Raw genomic sequence first — 21,739 nt, forward strand, 5'->3', positions numbered from 1 at the left:
TTTTTTTTTAGGTTTCCAAACATTCAAGACTATCAAAGAAATGTATCAATAATATAACACATAGAGTGGGCACTTCTGTGTGATAGAATGACCACTGCATAAATTTCATAATGTAGCATGGCATGTTGAAAAAAATGGTGCTATGGTTTGGATATGAAGTGTTCCCCCAGAGCTCTTGTGTTAATGGAGGAGACGAGGTGATTAGATTGTAAGATGTGTAATATAACCAGCCCATCCTAGTTTAAATGGACTAACTGGGTGGTGACACCAGGCAGGTGGGGCATGACTGGAGGAGGTGGGACACTGGGGATGTGCCCTGGAAGGGTTCATCTTCCCTGAGGTCTCTTCCCCTCTCTTTCTCTGCTTTCTGGTCACCAAGAGTGGGAACAGGTCTTCCAGGCCATATCTCTCTGCCATGATGTCCATCTCACCTTGGGCCCAGCACAATGGAGTCAGCCAACCATGGACTGAACCTCTGTGAGCCAAAACAAATTTTTCCTTCTCTAAGTTGTCTTTGTTAGGTATATTGGCCACAGTGATGAAAAATTGACTAACACAATTGGGAATAAAATTTAACTCATCTAACAACTGTTTGTAATGCTTCTATTGTCAATTAGTTTTTACCTTGATTTCATGGCAGATTTTTCTAGTTTTTTTCCTTATTGGAGGGAGATTGGAGGGCAGGAGTGTGTGTGTGTGTGTGTGTGTGTGTGTGTGTGTGAGAGAGAGAGAGAGAGAGAGAGAGAGAGAGAGAGAGAGAGAGAGAGAGGGAAGAGTGAGAGAGAGAAGAGAGAGAAAGCAAAGACTTCTGAATTTGTTCTCTGAATTTCTTACACTGACACCTCAAAAGGATTTACAGTGGCTGTCTTCCTTGAAATCATTTTGCTTTATTCAAAACAGGTACTAATTTAAAAATCAATTTTACAAGTTTCAACTTCTTAGATCTGTGAATATGATCATTTTCTATTGAGTTTTTTTTTTTTACTTATGTTCCTTATTTTGTGATTACAATGTTACCCTAGTCTTTTGAACATGATTGTGAATCTCAAGAATAGTTATTTGCTAAATAAGATTTTAAACAAAATTTAAAAGTATGTAATATTATTTTGAGTTATGTAAATATCAGTGATAAGATTCTAATATCAGAAAGGGTGGTAGAAAACCAAACAGGGGTTCTTAGCTTTTGTGTGTGTGCATGTACATTATAGACACTGTCTCAGGCAGAGTAAGAGTCTCTCAAATACATCCATGTCCTGAGCCTTAGAACATGTGAATGTGTTACTTTACTTTACATGTCAAGGGAACTTTGCAGATGTGATTAAGATTATCTTGGTTTATTCGGGTCAGTCAAATGTAATTGTTTCCTTTTAAGTAAAAGAGGGAGAATAAAAGTTTAGACAAGAAGATATGATGGAAACAGAGTACTTTGATGACTAGGAGATATGAACCATGAAATATGGTCATCTCCCAGAACCTGGGAACAAAAGGAAACAGGTTCTCCTTTCAGTATCTAGAAGGCGGAAAGCCCTGCCTATACTGCAATTGTGGCCTTATGATACCCATTTCAGACTTCTGAACCTCAGGTCTCTAAGATAAATCTGTATTATTTTAAGCCACTAAGTTTATGGTAAATTGTCACAGAAGCAGCTGGGAACTAACAGATTCCTTTGGGCAGTCTGATAATGACTATGACTCTGTTCTATAGATAATGTTTTAAAATGCATAAAATAAAACACCTGAATACATGATAAAGAGGAAATTAATTATATTAAAAGACTTTATCCAAAAGATTAAATAAATTTATACTGTAGCAATGTAGGTATGCTTATGTTAATATATTAAACGACAAGATAAACCATTTAATATAGGCAAGTTAAGGTTAAACTTTTAACTATTCTTCAGTGTGAAGGCTAATCACTTGTTACCGGGCCCTATTTAGGTTGAACAAAATGTATACCCCTATGGAGGATTAGGAATTGCAATTTGAACAGTCTAGATTTGTAAAACTTTAGCATTTGAGTTTTCCTATCCTTCCAAGTTCAGTCAACAAACATGTCTTGCTAGAGAACACTGGAAAACAAAGTCATCATCTGGCTCACAAAGATAAAAGCACATGATTTCACTGTTAACTAAATAACCATGAGATGAGGAATTATCCAATAGCTGGCCAGCTATATTGCACAAGCATCTTTACCCAGGAAAATTGCATGCAATCTAAAAGTGGGTTTAATAACTACCATTATTTCAAATTAGGGGTGGACATAAACAATATTTTGAGATGTCTATGACAACCACAAGTGGGAGGAAAGTATCTGTGCTATTTGTGAGAAAATGATGGATACCACCAATACTTCTTTCCTATATTTATAATAAAATGAAATGCCAAACTTCACTAGAGATTGAAAAAATAAAGGAAAATAAAAAAAAATAAAGATTTCTTTATTTTTTCAATTCAAGTTCATGGACCCTCTAAATTCTACCTAGAGGTTCCAGTTAAGAACCACCAACATGAAAACAGAATGAGTGGTTTGTTTGTTTTTTAATGGATCTGTTTATCTTCTTCTTTTGCACGCTAACCTTGAGGTGAAGGATTGTCTTGGTTATGAGCATAAATCACATTAAAATACACAGAACACCCGGTGCCACTGAGGGGCCTGTCTGCCCAGCCCCCAGGGGTGGAGCTGCGGATGGATATGGTTAGGGCTCAGCACTTCTTTCGTCTTCACTTGCCATCTTTTCCTTCCTTGGTTTCTTCCTCTCTGCATATCTTGCTTTTTCTATTAATGTATTTCTCCTATTAGGGAGGCAGTAATTTTTTAAAGTGTTTTAATAATAATAAAATAATATTCTATGTAGTGATCAAAGAAAATAAATGGGAGGCCAAGAGCAGAGGTTTAAGCAGGTATTTAGATAAGATCATTTGTGACAACATACTTGTGAATATGCTGTACCAATTAAAAGTATTTCTCCCTTTATGTCCTTATGCTGAAATCCTAACCCCCAAGTGATATTAAAGATGGGGCTTTGGGAGGAATTATGTCACGAGGACTGAGCCCTCATGATGGGATTGAGGTTCTAAAAGGGACCCTTGAGAGTTCCTTCATTTTCCCATCATGTGAGAATATAGCAGGAATTTTCCATCTAGGAACCAGGAAGTGGTCCTCCCCGAACATCCAATCTGTTGATGACGGTCTTGGAATTCCTAGTTTCTAGAACTGAGAAATAAATGTTCTTTAAGTTGCTGAGTCTATAACACTTTAAAAATAAAGCCTGAAAGAATTTTATAATATATATCATGTGGAAATCAAGGGGGAAATGATATTTTGGTGTCCATGTTATAATTTCTTCAGGGGAAGTTATAGAATCTGAACACAAACATTGTGATGCTGCAAATCATCAGACAACTGTTACTTAAAGAATTCTTATCCTATCAGGAAGTAGATTCTCCGGTCCAGTAGATCTACAACTTTAATTGTATAATCTACCTTGGAGTGTTCTCTAAATGTTTAGATAACTACTGATAAAAAGAATGAAGTGTCCAGTGTTTAAAAATCAGAAAAACAAAATGGACTTATTTCCCACAGTCCTTTCTAGATTTCACATGACTCATTTTTCATGAAATACACCTCTTTTCTCTATAAAAATGGTGTTCTTATTTAACTTGCTGTCATGAAGACAAATTGAGCTAGTCACCTCGGTAGTAAAATAGACCTTTGTTCAAATGTAGTCAGTAAAAAGTCCAGCTAAGTTGGCATTTTTCAGGGTTTGCATTAAAGCAAGAGAAATGATAACTTGCTGAAGAGCAAATCTGGCAAAACAGACATACAGGTTCAAGAGTAAGTTGAAGTCTCAAAACAAGGTCTGAGCGTGCTTTAAAGTGACAAGTGAAATGGCACCTGAATTCTGCTGTCACTACAGTGAATTTGATTCTCTTATTTAGCTACATGAGACAAGGAGGATCTCACGAGGTTTTCAGAGAGAACCCAAGGTGCATCTTGGCAAATGAGAATATATAATAAATCAATGGTGAGATGCTGCTGGCTGTAATGGAAGTTGCTGATCCATAACAGAGACTTTGGATTAATTTTCAGTGTAAAAAAATGCATCTGAAATAGCTGACGGAAACTTTTAGAAAACCAAGGTGAAGAATGTTTTATCTGATTAAAAACTGAAAGGCAGAAGTAATCTTCATCACAGTGTGGACATTCCATTCTAACTAACCTCGTGTTTGCTTGTAATCTTAGATTTCATATGCTATGACACGTTGAAAACTTCCTCCCTCACTGACCATATTCACTGACCATCTACACTCATTTGTGGTTGTGTGCATGCATTCCCCTATGCATGGCATAGTGCACAAATAAAGGAAATGTGGATTCATGCATATGCATCACAAATTGGTGCAATTCATAATTTGCAATATATTAGGTTTATTAATGAGTTTGGAGGACGTTTACAGTTACCTACCTTGATGGAGTCCTTGGAGCTAAACACAGAACTGTATACATACAGCTTCATTTACACATGAAGAACTCAAAGTCTGGATATCCCTTAGTGTTTACAAGCACTATTGATGACCACTGTCAAAGTTAGTCAACAGTTACAGGATTCTTGTAAATTTACCAGTTGTGTATAAGTGTTCTGGTTTTTACTCACTTCATGTTGCAAGCAGCCCTGGTAAATCTAGGTTTTAGACATGGTACCAGTAGATGCGGGGATGGAGGATCAAGGATTGGGAGTTAAAGCATGTATAATCCGGACTCAGAAAAAAGAGAAGAAATAGGGTGGAAATTTAGTGTACGTATTATGTGGCTCAAGAAAGAGCAAAACACAGTGATTTTCAATTTGACTTGGCCCTTTGATTAGGCAGTCTCAACACCAGTACATCAAGTTGGTTATGTCAAATGTCCAGATCTTTTTGTTGTTTTCTGGGCTTTCCAATCAGTATTTTGGTCTTTGGGATGAGGAGCTGAATCTTTAGTTCCATCTTCTTTAATCTTGCTGTTTAACCACTTATGAGTTGGCAGACAAAAAGTGAACATCTACTATTTGTACTATTCTAAACGTTACAGACGTCATGATGAATTTAACATTTCTTGCCCTCAAGGAATCTGATGTTCAAGATGGGGCTATCAATAGGCAATTTCTTCTTGCTTAACACCATATGATTTTGACTGGAGGTCTTCATTTTAAAGAAGGGAACTAACATTTGCTGAATTTTGACTGTGAATCCCAGTGCTGTGCTAGGGGCCTTTACATTCATTATATCATACTTAATCCTTGAAAGAATCCAATAATGTGGTCGAGTTCCTACGGCATGTCTGCCAGTGGCTCTGAATAGTTTTTTTTTTGGTAGAATGAAGGTTGAACCTTACTTCACTGCTTTCTAAATGGATCTTTTTCAAAATACTTAACCTCCCTGAGTGCCAGTCTCCCTAATAGATTAAATTAGTTGTATTTAATAATATCTACTTCCAGGGTAAAAAGGAAATAAAATAAATTAATTTGAAATATTCAGCATACTGTTGGAATTCAATAAATGTTTCCTCTCCCTTCTTATATCCTTCCCATTTTAAATAAAAGTTAAGGCAATTTTCAATCCTTTTTGCACATGACTTCTTGGGGATAAAGCTCTCATAACATTGGCAACACTGGAAAGAATCCAGCGACATAAAAGCTTATGATCAATGGTCAGTTCTTGCCTACCCATCAGTGCTGGCTCCAGGGACACAGAACTTCTGTTATATTGGGCATGAAGTGATTTAACTGTTATATTCTGTGCCACTACTAGCAGAGGGATACTTAATGGTTTTACATAGGTAGTGTCATGGCTCTGTGGCTACTTTCTTAAAGAAAAAGTTTAATTTTTCTTCTTCTCTTTCCTTTTTGACAGCAGAAGAACGCTGATTTCAGGGATGGAATAGCTAAAAACAAGAGCACCAGAAGCAGATATTTTAAAGTTTTACAGTCCTAAAGGGTAAAGAATGTCCTGGAATCATCAGAAGAGACTCATGACTGGCCCAGAACCAATCCCTTAGATCTGAAGGGAGGAAGAATCAATATCCGGCCACATTAAATGTTAGAATGCATTTCTTACCAGTATGTAGAGTAAAATTTATTTTGAAAAGGATATTTAAACACTTTTTAAAATAATAATATGTACGATTAAAAAAATCACATCATAGATTGAGCTTGCTTAAAACTATTGCTACTCTTGCCACTGTACTTCTTTTCACCACTTTGAGACTTTTGGGATGACCTTGGTAGCTTTAAATAATAGTTTCCTCATTTTATTTATTGTTTCAACACCTATAAATGGCATCTTTTAACACCCCCTGTTGTAAATGGAACTATCACCTTTCTTATCTTTTTCTCCTTCTCCTTCTTAATTCTGTCATCAGTACTTTTCCTCTTTCATTGCTAAGGTCAACCTCAGATGTAAAAAGGGAGAATAGTATGCTATTTTATAAGGATGTCAGCAAATCAGATTTAAAGAAATATAATTATTTTAAATGGTATCATTTCTCTCTGTGTTAATCAGCTTTCTGTCACTGTGACAAAAATACCTGAGATGATCAACTTATAAGAAGGAAAGGTTTATTTTGGCCCATGGTTCCAGAAGTTTTGGTCAAAGTTCACTTGGCTCTGTTGCTTTAGGCTTATAGTGAAATAATACATCATAGCAGGGAGTGTGGGGTGGAGAAAAGGGGCTCACCTCATGGTAGCCAGGAAGCAGAGAGAAAGGCAGGAAGGGGCAGGCTCCAATATTCTCTCAAGGGCATGCTTCTCCACTGACTAACTTTCTTCCATGAGGCCCCACTTCCTAAAGGTTCCACCACCTGCCAATCATGCCACAGGTTGGAGATCAAGCTTTACCATGTGGGCCTTTGGGAGACATTCTGTTTCCAAACTACAACTCTCTGGTTGAAGCTCCTTTGAAAACCTCAGAATCCTCAGATTTTGTTGTGCATAAGAATTACCTACAGTGTTTCTTCAGTATGTAGCTCCCTACATCAAATCCCCAGGAGTTCATGTCCTATATGTTTTAGGTGGGCATGGGAATATTCATGTTGATGACACACTGCAGACAGCTGTGAGGCAGGTGGTCCTCAGAAGATATCGCACAAAATATCAAATTTCGGATCCCTTGGTAATGAAGAGTGACTTTTCTTTTGCAGATGATGCCATTCCAAATGTGAGCCATGTGCTATCTAAATCTGGTGGAGTGGCCACCTGCCCGGAGACCATACACATCATGGAGCCTTGCAGTTGTGGGAAATAGAATCAAATAGATGGTCTCTAGGACATAGGTTTGTAGTGATGGATGACTTTATCCATCATGTGCAAACTCACATCTCAGATTAATAAAAAGAATTGAATTGTTGAAAATCCTGGAGGAGATCTTTCAGTGAGAACTGTTTCTACACCTAATCTTTATAGAAGTTAATGAAGTTCTCCCCCAGGAAGATCCCCTAACCTGAAAGGTTTATTGAACACTAAAAATTAAATTGAGAATATTTCTTCCTGAATAGAAGAAATGATGAAGATAACATGCAGTATTCTAATTATGTACTTCTAATGCACCATAAGTAAGACACCAGAATTGTCCATTAATTTTGTTTTCAGATGTTCACCCATATCTGCTTTTAGATGGATAAAGGACACTTTATAGGAAACCTCACTTCCTTTGCTGCTCACTTCAGGGACAAATTACAGGATACTACAGACATTCCTGCTGTTGTTCAGCACCACCGACACAGGATGTGTCAGCGAGAGTTCAATCAGGAAAGCAGAGCCCTCGGTGAGTGTTCTGTTTCAATTTAATGCCTCACACAATCCCAGAGATTGGGAAGTAAAGGCCCAATAGAGGTCATTGGATGATCAGAGAAAGCACCAACTATACTTCTTGAAGCTTCAATGTGGGTGAGTGAGCCAGCTAGCAGACAAATCAGAGGAACCATGTTCCAGGACTCTGAAAGCAGGAGGTCCTCACTATCTTTCTATGTCAGACAAGTCAAGGAGCAGAGTAGGTGAATTGGGTGCTGGTGACAGGGGCAAGCATGCATGATGGTGTTCTTGGGAACCAGATGTGAGCCCAGAGAGAGGCATTTTAAATCTTGTCTGCCTGGATTCTGTAGCAGGGCCAGAAGGACCACCCATGAGCATCCTGTCAGAGGAAACTTCACTGCTGCTATCTCTGTAAACCTAGTCAATTGTTCTCAGAGTGGACTGCAGAACCCACAATTGTCATCCAAGGAAAGGAGTCCGCTTAGGTTGCCTCTTCCAGGTAGAGGGAGCTATAGACATTCATAAGTGCCAGAAATTAGCAAAGATTGTATTTAGCTGCCCTTTCCTTTCCTTCTGCCCTCTTGTCTACATCTGGAGGGACCCAAATTAGAGTTAGAAAGTCAGTTGGGAGAAAAGACAGTGACAAAAAAAAAAAAAAAAAAATGATTATATTCTCTCATTCCAGTCTCTTGAGCTTGACTAACCTAGGACAGGTGAGATGTTTTCATTTCAAATAAGATTTAGACTGAAAAAATTGCACCAGACTGGATACATTTATTACTATTCTTACAATTGAAAGCAAATAGAGGTCTTTTTGTCCTCTATTAGTGATCGAGAGAGTTGTGGATTTTTATCACAGATTTTGTATGGAACCAGGGAAAGAACCAGGCTTCCAAAGTGCATTTTAGAGATGAGTAGAACAAAGAATCAAGTTGTTTTCTGATGAAGTCATAGATACGTTCTTGAAGGTTTAGTTTAGCAGTTATTTGCTTTGGTAAAATGATCAAGCAACACATAGTAGGTGGAACCAGCGTATCGTGATTCTAGTTTATTTACCTGAAAGCTGAGTTAGAGGAAAGGCCTCTCTGAATATATAGGAGATTTGCTGAAATAAATACATGCAGTTTTATGTAGTTTTAGAAGTATTAGATAGTACCAAACTTAGCCTTGTTTGAAGAAGAAAAACTTATTTAATGGTTCTAGGGCTGCTTCCACACCATTAGTGACACCTCTATTGTTTTTGGAATGCCATTCACTTCATTGAAAGTTTCAGCTTGGACACAAACTAAGCCTATGATATGTGTGTTTTGCTGCTGGGAGGGGTCATTTCATAATGTCTATTGTTTTGCTGTTTTCCTCCTTCCCCAGTCTATAAAATCCACAAAATTGAGTTTGAAATGTCTAACTTCTACTTGAGATTATAGAAACTGAAATCATAGGACAATGCTATTTATCTTTATTATTTAAGTCCTTATCTCTATGAACTTACATATGCTGGTGAAGGGTTGGAGATTAAATTTCTTATCCAAAAGAGTATTAAAATCTTAGACAAAAATTGCAAAGAGAAATGAATTGGAATACAATCTCTACCCTCCCCTGAGAAGTAACCCTAGTTCTTTCCTATGCCACAATTCTTCAAATAATATTTAGGAAAGGTTTGATTCTTAATTGTATTACTATAAACCTTTTTATTTATCTACTAAAAAAAAGTACAAAGACATTCTGGAAATAGAGCATTTTGTCAAGCCAAAATAGTTTTGTTAGTTCTTATAAGCATTGCTTTCTTTTCTTGCATTAAGTATCATCTTGTAAAGAGTAAAGCAAAAGCTACCACCTGAGGAGAATTCTGTCCTTTCCTCTGATTTGCCTTTGTTCAAAATCCTATGCAGGGACAGAGTGGGAACTCTCAGAGTTAAAATAGTCACTGAGCTTCTTGTGGTACACCCAACATGCAGGTCTCCTCTTATGCCCAATGAAGGAGCTTACTAGGATACCTTCCAAGAATATAAGGCCAAATTATCCTATTCCAGACCCTTTTAAGTGCCCATTTGAAATGAGCTATTATGAAAGACCATCTCAGGGAAATAACTGGCATCTCCTCCTCAGATACTTTAAGTTGTGTCCTTGAGTTGAATTTGATGGCAGAAAAGCAATGTACTTGGTTATTAGATTTGCCCTTTGTAGGTACCCTCCCTGTACTGCAGTGTAATGGGGTGCTCTTGGTTTTTATGAAGGCTGCAACAAGAAAGAGGCATGTGAAAATTGCTCCTTCATTTACTCTGACACCATCTATTACATTATTTAATGTGCCCTATATAATTCTTATGTGAGGCTCTGCTTTTCTTTTCCCTTTTTTTTTTTTTTTTTAGAGTGTAGTTTCAGGAAAAAAAGCAAAAACACAAAAACAAAAATTTATTTCCTCTGAGGAACTCATTGCCAAACCTCTTTCTGATTATAGGAATTAACCATCATTTACCTGCTTACATTTTATTTCCATGTTTCTGAAATACAATCACCGTTTATTAACTTTTCAAATATATGTTTTGTGTGCTGTTTTGTTTCAACATATTTTTGAAAATGAATAGAAATTAATTAAACAAATAAATAATCTGTGATTTGTTTTGTTTGTTAGCCTGAATAAACTAGTTTAAGACATGTCCTAATTGCCAAAGTATTTTACACATATAACATTAAAACATTATTATTTTAATATGGAAGTAACATTACTTATTTCATGATGCAATTTTAGTGATCATAGTAGTTAACATATGTAAGGTATTTGAAAGAGGACCTGATTTTCCCACCTAAAAATTATAGCTAAATTTATCCTCAATTCATTTACCATCTATATATACACATAATAATGCATCTTGTTAAAAAAGTGTATTTTCTTTTATTTATTGTAATTTTTCTGTTTAGTTATATCAAAACTCAAGTTGTCATTATACAGTAACTACTTAACAGTAAAAATAAAGTGATTGATTCATTATTTTTTAAAAAACCTATCTCTTCATTTATATTTTTAGACTGTTTTTGTCCTTTAAAAAAAACAATAAACAATATGTAATCTTTGTTTTTCCAATATGATGTTTTCTTCTTTTCACAATCAGTTGTACTTTTGTAAGCTTTCAAAAGCAATAATTACCTTGATCTCTTAGTTCCTTTATTGCTCCAATATTCCACCTTTCTCTTAAAAGAATTTCAAAGGGCATAGAAAGCAGCTTTCTAATTAGATGGTGGAACACATTTAGCACTTACTGGTTATTTCTGAAACATTATCTAAGGCAACTATTTTTGAATAAAGTGATTTAAATAACAATATGTTGTGAAATATTAGAATGAAAATTTCTGTAATCAACCCTGTCTTTTGTAAAAGTAATTGTTATTTTTCAAATCGGTTGATGAAATACATACGTTCTGGAAGACTCTACCTGTTAGAAAGTTATCTTTATTGTTAGGGAAAACTTTAAACCATGTGGATTTAATACCTGCTTCCCAGGAGTAGTGATTTATTATTGTGTTTTAATGCTTATACTTCCCTAAGTTGAAATTGTTTGAATTCATAACTTCTTTGTTGAGTTCATGGAAGCATGAGGGCTGCACATATCAACCAGTCAAAACTGTGTTGTGAATGCCATAATATTATTCTTCTTTATTGGTTGGAATTTGAGAATATCATGCTAAGTGAAATAAGCCAATCCCAGAAAACCTGGTAAGTGGATGATGATATATAATGGGGGTAGGGAGTGGGGGGTTAGAGAAGAATGGAGGAACTTTAGATTACATAGAGGGAAATGAGAGGGAGGGAATATGAAAAATGGTGGAATAAGACAGACATCATTACCTTATATACACATATGATTACATGAATGGTATGAATATACATCACACACAACCACAGAAACAAGGAGATGTACCCCATTTGTGTACAATGAATCAAAATGCAGTCTGTAAAAAATAATTAACAAAACAAAACATAACAAAACAAAAACAACAAAACAAAACAAAACAAAACAAACTGTGTTGTAGAACCTGACTATAAGGCTCATATAGAAGATAAGCTATCACTAAATACAATTAATGGTCATAACAATGATGGAAAATTGATGAGTGAGTAGTCTTATTTCTTCCATGTTTTTCAATTTTCTTCCCTCCTTCCTCCTACAATTAAAGCCTTTGGGTTAGTTTGTTATTTCTTCTTCTGCTTTCCATGTCTAGTTAGGTTACTATTTACTATTTTCACTTTTTTCCTTTAAAAATTCTCCTGAGATAGTGTGTGTCTATGTTTGTACAAACAACACAGAATGAAGCAATTTAGTTCTTCCAATTATTCATTAGGCTCTATTGATCTTCTCTTATCCGTCCTCCCTGGCCAAGTTCAAGTTTTTATTCTAGATTCCTAAAATAATTAATAATAAAAAACTGTTGCCCTGTTGTTTAAGTTTTAAACACAAACTAGTAAACAGGAATAAAACAACTTGCCATTTTAGAGAAGGTTTAGAAGTATTTATGGTGCTGGAACTTAATTACTAAAGTTGGTGGCAGGGACAACTATGGAAGGATCATCTTGAGTTCTATATGGGCAAATATCAGAAAAAGGACAAACTGCTTTAATTCAGAGCACAAATTTATTCATTAAACCAGTGTTTATTTTGTTATAATTTGTGCTAAGCCTTTATTTGGTGGTGGAGCTGGGCATGCATATGTGAATAAATTCTCATCCCATAGATGTGACAGAATGTTCTAGATTTGGTATCCTTATTACAGTCATCAGTTTCAACATATACTTAGTTATTTTGACATATTGATATCATGTTACTAAGGAACCCTTTATCTGATGCCTTTGGGTAAGCATTAATATTAACTATGACACAAAATACATATTTAAGTTATTTTACTACTTTCAATGAGAATGGTAGAAAAAGTTGTAGGATTCATTTTTATTTCTTTAGGTTCTATGGTAAATAATAGAATAATAGCTAATATCCATCTTTATATGTTACTGAAAAAAAATTCATGGTGTCTGTGTTATTCCACTCTACAGAAATGAATTTAAACAAGGGAAGATACTTGAAAACTGTACTACATTTTTCAGCAGTTTTTAAAGGTGTGAAGAGCAGAAGTCTTATAGTATTTGTTAAAAAAAAACAAAACAAAACAAAGCATAACCTTTGCTATTATATTTGTTAAGCCAGGTGCACAGATATGAGAGGCTTTGCTACTCTAGAGTGAAGGCACCATGTGCATCTGAAGCAGGTTATGTCCTTACTTCGTGTTTCCATGAAACATGGTGTTCTTCAGCCTTCTCCATCATTATTTCCTCCCCAAATGGCAAAGCTTAAGAAAGAAGATCATCCATTCCCTTCTTGAGTTTGCGTATTGCCGTATCTTTGTATGATTAACACATGTAGTAAACGAAGTATGCTTAGTTAATGATTTAAAGGAATTAGAAAAAAGGAAAGTGTTTGCCCGATGGCAGAGTAGCGACATGTTGAAGAAATGTGTGGGGTGGCCAGCGGTGGGGTCTACTGGAATAGCCCGACATACACGGAAAAGGGAAGAATGGAAGGAAACCTGAGAAGGAGGGAGGCCCAGGGGATTTTCAGGCAATAGGAAAGTGTTTAGGTTTATGTGAGTGGGGTCAATTGGCTGAGGGAGCCCCCATCTGCAGTGGGCAGAATTCTTCAAGTGTCATGAATCTTAACAGGTGTGGGCAGCCAGAGAGCTGGGCTGTGGGTCCTTGAGACAGAGTCCCATCTTATTTAAAAGTTTCATTTTAATCTCCTTGGGAATGTTTTTCTTAAGGTGAACATATTCTGGATTCTAAAATGGAATTCATTTTTTTAAAAAACCAACCGTATTTTTTCTTTTTAGTTATGCCTGACAATAGAATCTATTTTGATACATTTATACTAGTATGGAATATAGCTTATTCTTACTCTAATTAGGATCTCAGTTGTTACTAGAATTCAATCGTTTGAATTTAAAGTCGACTTTGTTTAAAAAAAATCTTTAAAAATTATTTAAATTTATATATTAAACATATGTATCAAACGTGTTTGGTTTTATGTGTAAGTAGGTTTCTAGGGAATGAGTATGTGTCTGTGGTATGCTATGGTGGACTTAAGTCAGTTTCAAAGTCTTCTAAGTGATAAAGGTTTTAGTGCACCTTTGTGTAGTTATTTTTGTTTCATTTTCTCCTAAATTTTCTGATACATAAACAGTCTCGTTAGTTTAAAGGAATGTTGTTACTATCCAGGTTAGGCAAGCATGGTCCGTGAATCTAAGAAAATGTTCAATATTTTATCGTCAGGAAAAGTAGATTTTGTATCCTGACCTTTAAGTTAAGCTTTTCTTTTCAGAACTATATTACCTTGCAAAGTACACAGGGAGCTAGAGCCAACTTGTGACCTTTTGTTAACATGTATTTTTGAGAAATGGGGAAAAGCCATTGCATAGATCAGGAATTTTATTACCAAAAAAGAATTGGGCGTCTGTTGCAAATTCTGCCATTCTTAGAAAGATAGCTAGCCATATAACTTTGGGACAGATGTTCTCTTTTGGAGAACACTATAACTTCTGCAAAGCTATCCAAGGCCACTATGTAAAGTGAGGAGCAAATCAGTTGCTAAAGGTAAAAATGGAGCAGAAGGCAAAGAAACACTTGTCATGTTGATATCAGAGCATCCATGAAGGTTGTTCCTCTTAGTTAAACTCAGTTTGCCTAAAACATAGCAGACTCCAATTAGTGCTGTTTGAAAATTCCCCTGGTGGAACTGAATAGGGAAGTGAACTAGATGGGGCCAGTGCGTATCTACATATCCTTAGGGCCATGATTGCCCAAATGGTTGATATCTAACAGCTGATCCCAACATACCTTGGAACACACCCAGCTTCTGACACATCTTACCAGTATTCCTGTTGTCTATTTGGATATGCCTACCTCATTACTGCAAAGCCTCAAACTGGTCTTTCTATCACTGTCTTTACTTCACTATTTATTCTTTATATAATGTTTGGAGAAATCCTGTTAATGTTAGTAAAAAATATCTCACTTCTTTGCTTGAAACTCTGCCATGGCTCTGAAGTCCACTGAGTTTGACTCTAGACAGCCCCTTTGACCTCATCTCCCACTGCTTTCCCCAGCACATTCTGCTCTAGCCATAATGACTTTTTGCTGTTCCCTGAGCATGCTAAGTGTGCTGACTCCAGATCCTTTGCTCTTGCTGGTATGTCTTCCTGGATCAATTGCTGTGTGTTCGAATGTTCCCTTTTCAGCGGGGTCGACCTAATCACCCTAAATAAATAGCAACCCTCTTTTCTCCCACCGTACTGGCCTTCCTGCTCCGTTATTTTCTGCTTTTCTCCACAGCAGGTGTCACTATCTAAAGCCCGTCCTATTTACTTGTTCATCTGTGTTTCTCTGTGCCTTTCATTGCCATGCATATACTTTATGGACAGGGTGTTTGTTCATGGTTGTTCTACAACACATTGTACAGAGTAGGTATCTAACAAATACTTGGACAAAACAAAATGACTACAAAAACTAGCTAGACAGTTTCATTTTAAATAAATGCCTATACAGAAATGATGATGTTTAATTATTACCTGTTAAGTATGGACCCTCCTTGACTTACGGTGGGGCCCACCCTATGTCATACATATTATATATCGAAAATACATTTAATGCACTTCACCTATGGAACATCACAGCTTAGCGATGCAGTACAATGTAGAGTATTGGTTGTCTACCCTTGTGATCGTGTGGTGGACCAGGAGCTGCAGCTTGCTGCTGCTGCCCAGCATGGCAAATATATTCTACTGCATGTTGCTAGCACAAGAAAAGATCAAAATTCAAAACATAGTTGTTACAAAATGTGCATTTCTTTTGCACCATCATAAGGTTGAAAGATCACAAGTCGCACCATTGTAAGTAGGGAATGTCTGTACTGGGAAGACAGAATGCTTTAGGAATTAAAAATTAAAAACTATACTCAATTGCAAGAGAAAATAATTGCATGATTGAATACATGGACTAAAATTAGTATTTAATGCATTTAAATAAATCAGTTGTCTGTAAACTGAGTGACCGCAGGTCCTCCAGCTTTCTCAGGCCCCCTTTCTTTTAAGATCTTTTAAATTTTTTATGGTACTGGGGATTGAACTGAGGACCTTGTGCATGCTAGGCAAGTACTCTACCACTGAGCTACATCCCTAGCCATTCCTTTAATATCTTGGTAATAGGGTTAAATCTTCCACTCCTTACATTACACAAAAGGTAGTGATCCATAATATTTACCAATATATTGGCAGAATAACTTTTTTCTTCTCTTTTTTAAAATTTAACAAAAATTACCAACTTGTGTTACTGGATACAAATAGTGGTAAAATGCATAAAAAAAAAAAAAAAATCTCAGGGGGACGTAACTCAGTTGGTAGAGTGCTTGCCTTGCAAGCACAGGCCCTGGGTTCAATCCCCAGCACAGCAAAAAAAAAAAAAAAAAAAAGAAAAACAAATCTCAGAGTCAGACATTTTCACAGTCTCCTCCTACTAGAAACTGTCCTTTCTCCATCATGTGATGTCAAGGTTTTAGGCAGCCACCCTTCTCTCCCCAGCCCTCACTAATCCTTCACCTGCCCGAAAGCAAGGCCTGCAGTAGGAAGACGCAGGGAAGAAGGAAGTCAGAGGCAATCTCAGTCTGGTCCACCTCTTCATTCTCTTCATTCCTAAAAGTCTCTGGATTGGTGGGAAATACAGATGGAATAAGGGGACAGAGGGGCTCACTGCTCGTGAGGTCCCAGAGAAAGCTGTCCTTGACCCTGTCTTATCCTTGGTAGATACCACGTCACAGGGTGAGAGAGCAAGGAGAAGGGACTGCATGATTCCCACACCCCTTTCCTAGGTTAGTGAAATCCCCAGGGGTGACCAGCCCAGGACCAAAGGAGCCACATTCTCCCGCTCAATCCGGAGGTGAACAGGGATTCCTTGAGACACAACTACCGAGCTGCTCTTCCTTTTCCTTGTTGCTTTCCTTTCTGTTGTCCTGGTCTCCATCACAGAATTCGCTGGTATCTGAGCTGCTGTAGGTCTCCTTAGGACCACTCTCCTCTGCATCTGCCCACCAGTCCTGTCAGTGACAGGAGGTCTGCAGGCACATCTTGAATTTGAATGTCAGGTGGGTGGTTCAGCATCTTTAGCTTTTAAATGATCTTGTCCAGACAGTGTGTGAGTTTGGATTCTCCACATGGGTACTGACATCTGGATGGAGTGTGAAGCCCAGGGCAGGTACTCAAAGTGTCACCAAAGGGAAGCGTCTCACTCATGGTCTCTTCTACTGGCCATGACTTCTCCTATTTTCAGGAGTTCACAACATGTTAGAAGGCATAGGCATCGTTACCCAGCACCAGTAGAGGGATATTGAAATTTTTGTCATGTTCAACATGTTCTTCACGTCCTTGGATGCTGAGGTAGAAGCAATCCGGTCAATCAGCCGGGAGAGTCAGCTCCACCCTGGAGCATGCTGCATGTGGGTTGGTAGAGGTGTACCACCTGGTTGGTGACAGGCTGATGAGGTGCTTGTACCTCTGGTCATCAATGATGCACATTGAGCCAGTTGCAGCAGACACTCTGCTTGGACTTCATACATGTCACCTGTGCCAGGGAGGTGTATTTCCATATTTGTGGGAGGACACTGTCTAAATCTGGTTATTGAGGTAGAAGGCTTTCTGAACCCCACCACCACGCTGCATACTGGTATCAATTTTGTGCGCCACGGGATGGTACCCGAGCAGTTCCGGCTTGCCAATTACAATGTCATTGACAAAGAAGAAGCCAGAGACCTCAAACTCCTTGACCTGGTGCAGACCTCCAGCTTGGTTAATGGCAGCATCACAGATCTTGTTCAGCAGGGTTGCTCCTTGCAGAGAAACCTAATAGAACTCAAAGAGCTGGGGAAACACTGCATAGTCACTGCCCACAGTGCAGGCATTAAGGCCCTGGATGAAGTTCTGCATATTGGTAGGGCTGACTCCCTGCAGGAATTCAAGACAGCCCTTGGAATGGAAGCTGAACATGTCATGCTGGGAGACCTGGGATGACTTGAAGAGGATCACCTTATAGAGAATGCAGTGCAGGACCAGGTGATGGGGCTTCCTAGGTTCTCTGCTCCTGTGCTCCACCGCTTGGTCCCATCCCTGTAAGGGGTGAGGGTTTTTGGGAACTCAGGGTCACTACGGAAGCACCCTCAATCTCCTCCTGTTCACACAAGGTATCTGGAGTCTATAATTCCTCCCAATCAGCCTGTGCTGCTGCCATTCTTCCTTCCAGCACCTGCAGGGGACCAGGATCCATAGCCACAACCCAGAGCAGGTAAGGCAGGAAGACAGGGAAGACAGACATCCCTGCTGCAGCCAGTACCAGAACCAAAACCCCAGTACCAGGAAACTGAAATTACATTTTCTTTTCATCATTTCCTGGCTCCCTTCTTCCACTGAAATCTCTTGAGTTTCTCATCTGCTAAATTTTCTCCCCTCTTCTATGCCATGGATGCCAGTTTCCTACTTCCTTCATTCTTCTTGTGCATTGCTAACTAAGGCTGATGAGAATAGCAGATTTTAAAAGAAGGTTTGAGGCAATGAAGGGGAATAACAGCAAAAATTACTGTAAGCACCTACTGGAAATTAGATGTCAGAATCCTGAAGAGTCATTGCTTCTTCAGGTATTGTTCTGATCATCTCTTCTGGACCATGGGGTAGAGCCCGCTGAGTCCGGGGTCCTAGTGCATTTTCTCTGGAGTGACATTTTGAAGTTCTCTGTGCTCTTCAACAGTGTGTTTAAGCAATGAACAAAACTGTTTTCAGCCTGATCTGAGGGAAAAGAAGCGCAGAGGTAAGGAAGGTGGTCTCCACGTGGAAACACTTGAGCAGTGTGTCAGGTGGGCTGTTTATCCGTCAACATCTGATCGTCCTTTTTGACTCATCTGTGCTTTGCCCTGCTACAGAGTTTGCTGGGGTACATTCCATCACTCTGTTTGCAGCTCATGCAGAAATGTCAGTAATTGACCTTAACACTTCTCTTGTGTCAGTTGCTAGGTGCACACCATGCTCTGCTACCATCATTCTTCAAAATGCCACTTTTAATGGAATGCTCTTCATTATACACAGCACCCTTCTGCTGAAAGGTTATAAGTTTGCACTGCACAATAAACTCGTTCTGCCTCAGCTCTAGTACTACTGTAACTTATTAAGAGGATCTTCTTCAGGGTATTGCACAAAAACAATACCTATTTCTAACAAGAATTTTGAAAGTCTGTTGGACCTGCACAGAGGTGACAGCAGAATACATACCAGCCTCACTCCTGTCATTAAGCTGCATTGAAATTCAAAGGCAGCACCTCCAGAAGCATCGAGACCTGGTGCCATGGAGTTGTCTAATCAATGGAACTGTTCATCCTTGAATAAATTAACACGAGACGATGTCAGCTCACTGAATCCCAGGAAATCACATCTTATGGAAGAGTAATTAACTTGCTAAAACTAGGAGAGCAGGAGATGCCAAGATTTGTTTAGCATGATTTTCATCCCTATCAGAGATCACATACTAAAAGTAAGTGGTGTGCATGTTGACAGATGCCTCTTTGGGAAATGAATTGGAAATTGCAGACAGATCCCACCACTGCTCCTGAGTTAGGTTATAGTACAGTGGAAGTACAGATGCTGAAAATCCCCCAGATGCACTGCTCAGAGAGGAAGAAGAGTCTCCTGACTCAGTATTTCATAATTTTATGAGTTTCTCTGTTAGCAATCGCATGGACTCTGAACTCTTGTCACCTAAGCCTCTGCTTATTGGCTTTAATCTCCTTCTGTAGATGCCACTGGACCTGTGAGAATGTTGCCACAAAATCATACTCACGTCCTATCCTCGCATGCCACAATCATACTCTTGTCTCTATACATTGTCTTGTATCTGGTGAATTCATAATATCTGTCTGATGAAGAGTGACATTCATAGTAAGCCCCTGGTCAGGCAACTGGAGTCTAGTGATGAACTGCTACCAGCAGACTGCCGAGTACAGAGGAGTAGAATAATGGGAAGAGGAAAGACAGGCTGAGTTATAAAAATTACACCTGTTGCTATTTTTACTCAATTATGCTCACAACTGTGCTCGCTTGCTACATTCCAGGCACCTCTCTCCTGCTTCAGGTTCTTCACCCAGAACTCTCTTTCTCCTCGTCTTCAGTGGCCAGTATCTTTTTACATTACCTCTGTCAGAACTGTCTTCTCTGACTATGTGATCTATGTGCCCTGTGGCTCCCACCCCCAACCATTATCACAGCACTTAGTAATACCTAAGCAATTAGTCTGCGTCCTACCAGAACGTAGGTTCCAGGAGGGAGGAACTTTTCTGCTTATTCTTTTCCCAGTGCCTGGTACTGTGTTGAGCCAAAAGTAGTCTCTCAACAGACGTGAACATTCTATCATCATTATTGCATGTTTGAGACAAATAACAGAAAAATATTTTCAAATCATAAGATTTGAGGTCATTTTCAGAAGTGATACAAAAGGTGATCTCAAGTTAGATTTTCAGGGATAGGACATTTCTTTTGAGTTGAAAGGTCACACAGAAAGCATTTTAGCCTAATGAAATATATAGACAAGCTAGATTTTTATTTTATGTTTCTGAGATGGAATCTGTCTATGTTGCTGAGGTTGGCTTCAAACTCCTGAGCTCAAGTGATCCTCCTCTCTTAGTCTCTCAAATAGCTAGGACTACAGCAAAATAATTTTAACAGGGGATTTCTAATAGCTTCTTGTCATATCAATGGTTCAGTTTGCATCTATTATGTAAGCTCTAGGAAACTGTTTGAAACTAATAATAGTACTTTCATTAATAATAGTACTTCTGTAAATTTAAGTTCAGTTCTTGGCACAGAGAGGGATCTCATAAATGGTTTATTCCTGTTTAGCAACTGTTTGCCAGTAACTGTCCCCATCTTTGCCATTGCTTTCTCCTAGGATTGCCAGGTTAAGAAATAAAAATAGAGGATGCCCAGTTGACTTTGAATTTTCAGTTAATCACAGATAAATTTTAGTTTAAGCATATACAATTTGTTATTTGAAGTCTATTGGTATGTCTAAAAACTTAAAAACAAAACACACACACACATACACATGCACACACACACAAAACCCCCACCAAATAATCCAATTAATAAATGGACTAAGGAACTGAACAGACACTTTACAGAGGAAGAAACACAATTGATCAACAAATATATGAAAAAGTGTTAAATATCTCTAGCAATTAGAGAAATGCAAATCAAAACTACTCTAAGATTTCATCTCACTCCAGTCAGAATGGCAATTGTCAAGAATACAAGCAATAATAAGTGTTGGCGAGGATTGGGGGAAGAGGTACACTTATACATTGCTGGTGGAGCTGCATATTGGAGCAACCACTCTGGAAAGGAATATGGAGAGTCCTCAGAAAACTTGGAATGGACCCACCATTTGGCCCAGCTATCCCACTCTTCAATTTACGCCCAAAGGACTTAAAAATCAGCATACTTCAGTGATGTAGTCACATCAATGTTTAGAGCAGCTCTATTTACAATAGCTTAACTATGGAACCAACCTCCATGCCCTTCAACAGATGAATGGATAAAGAAACTGTGGCATATGTACACAATGAAATATTACTCAGCCTTAAAGAAGAATGCAATTATGGCATTTGCAGATATATGGATGGAGTTGGAGAATATCATGCTAAGTGGAGTAATTCAATCCCAAAAAACAAAGGTCAAATATTTTCTCTAATAAGTGGATGCTGATCCATAATGAGGGAGTGGTAGGGAAGAATGGAGGAACTTTGGATTGGGTAGAGGGAAGTGAGGGGAGGGTAGGGAGTGTGGGTTTGGGAAGGATGGTGGAATGATACTGATATTATTACCC

The 21,739-nt window shown here is 38.1% G+C and overlaps 1 pseudogene; it reads right to left on the reverse strand.

Annotated features, from left to right (window-relative positions):
- Window positions 1-16,748: 16,748 nt before the first annotated feature.
- LOC124982665 (histone deacetylase 3-like) overlaps window positions 16,749-21,739 on the reverse strand; it is a 137,753-nt pseudogene continuing 132,762 nt past the window's right edge.

Source organism: Sciurus carolinensis, chromosome 4 (assembly GCF_902686445.1).
Source record: "Sciurus carolinensis chromosome 4, mSciCar1.2, whole genome shotgun sequence".
NCBI lineage: Eukaryota > Metazoa > Chordata > Mammalia > Rodentia > Sciuridae > Sciurus > Sciurus carolinensis.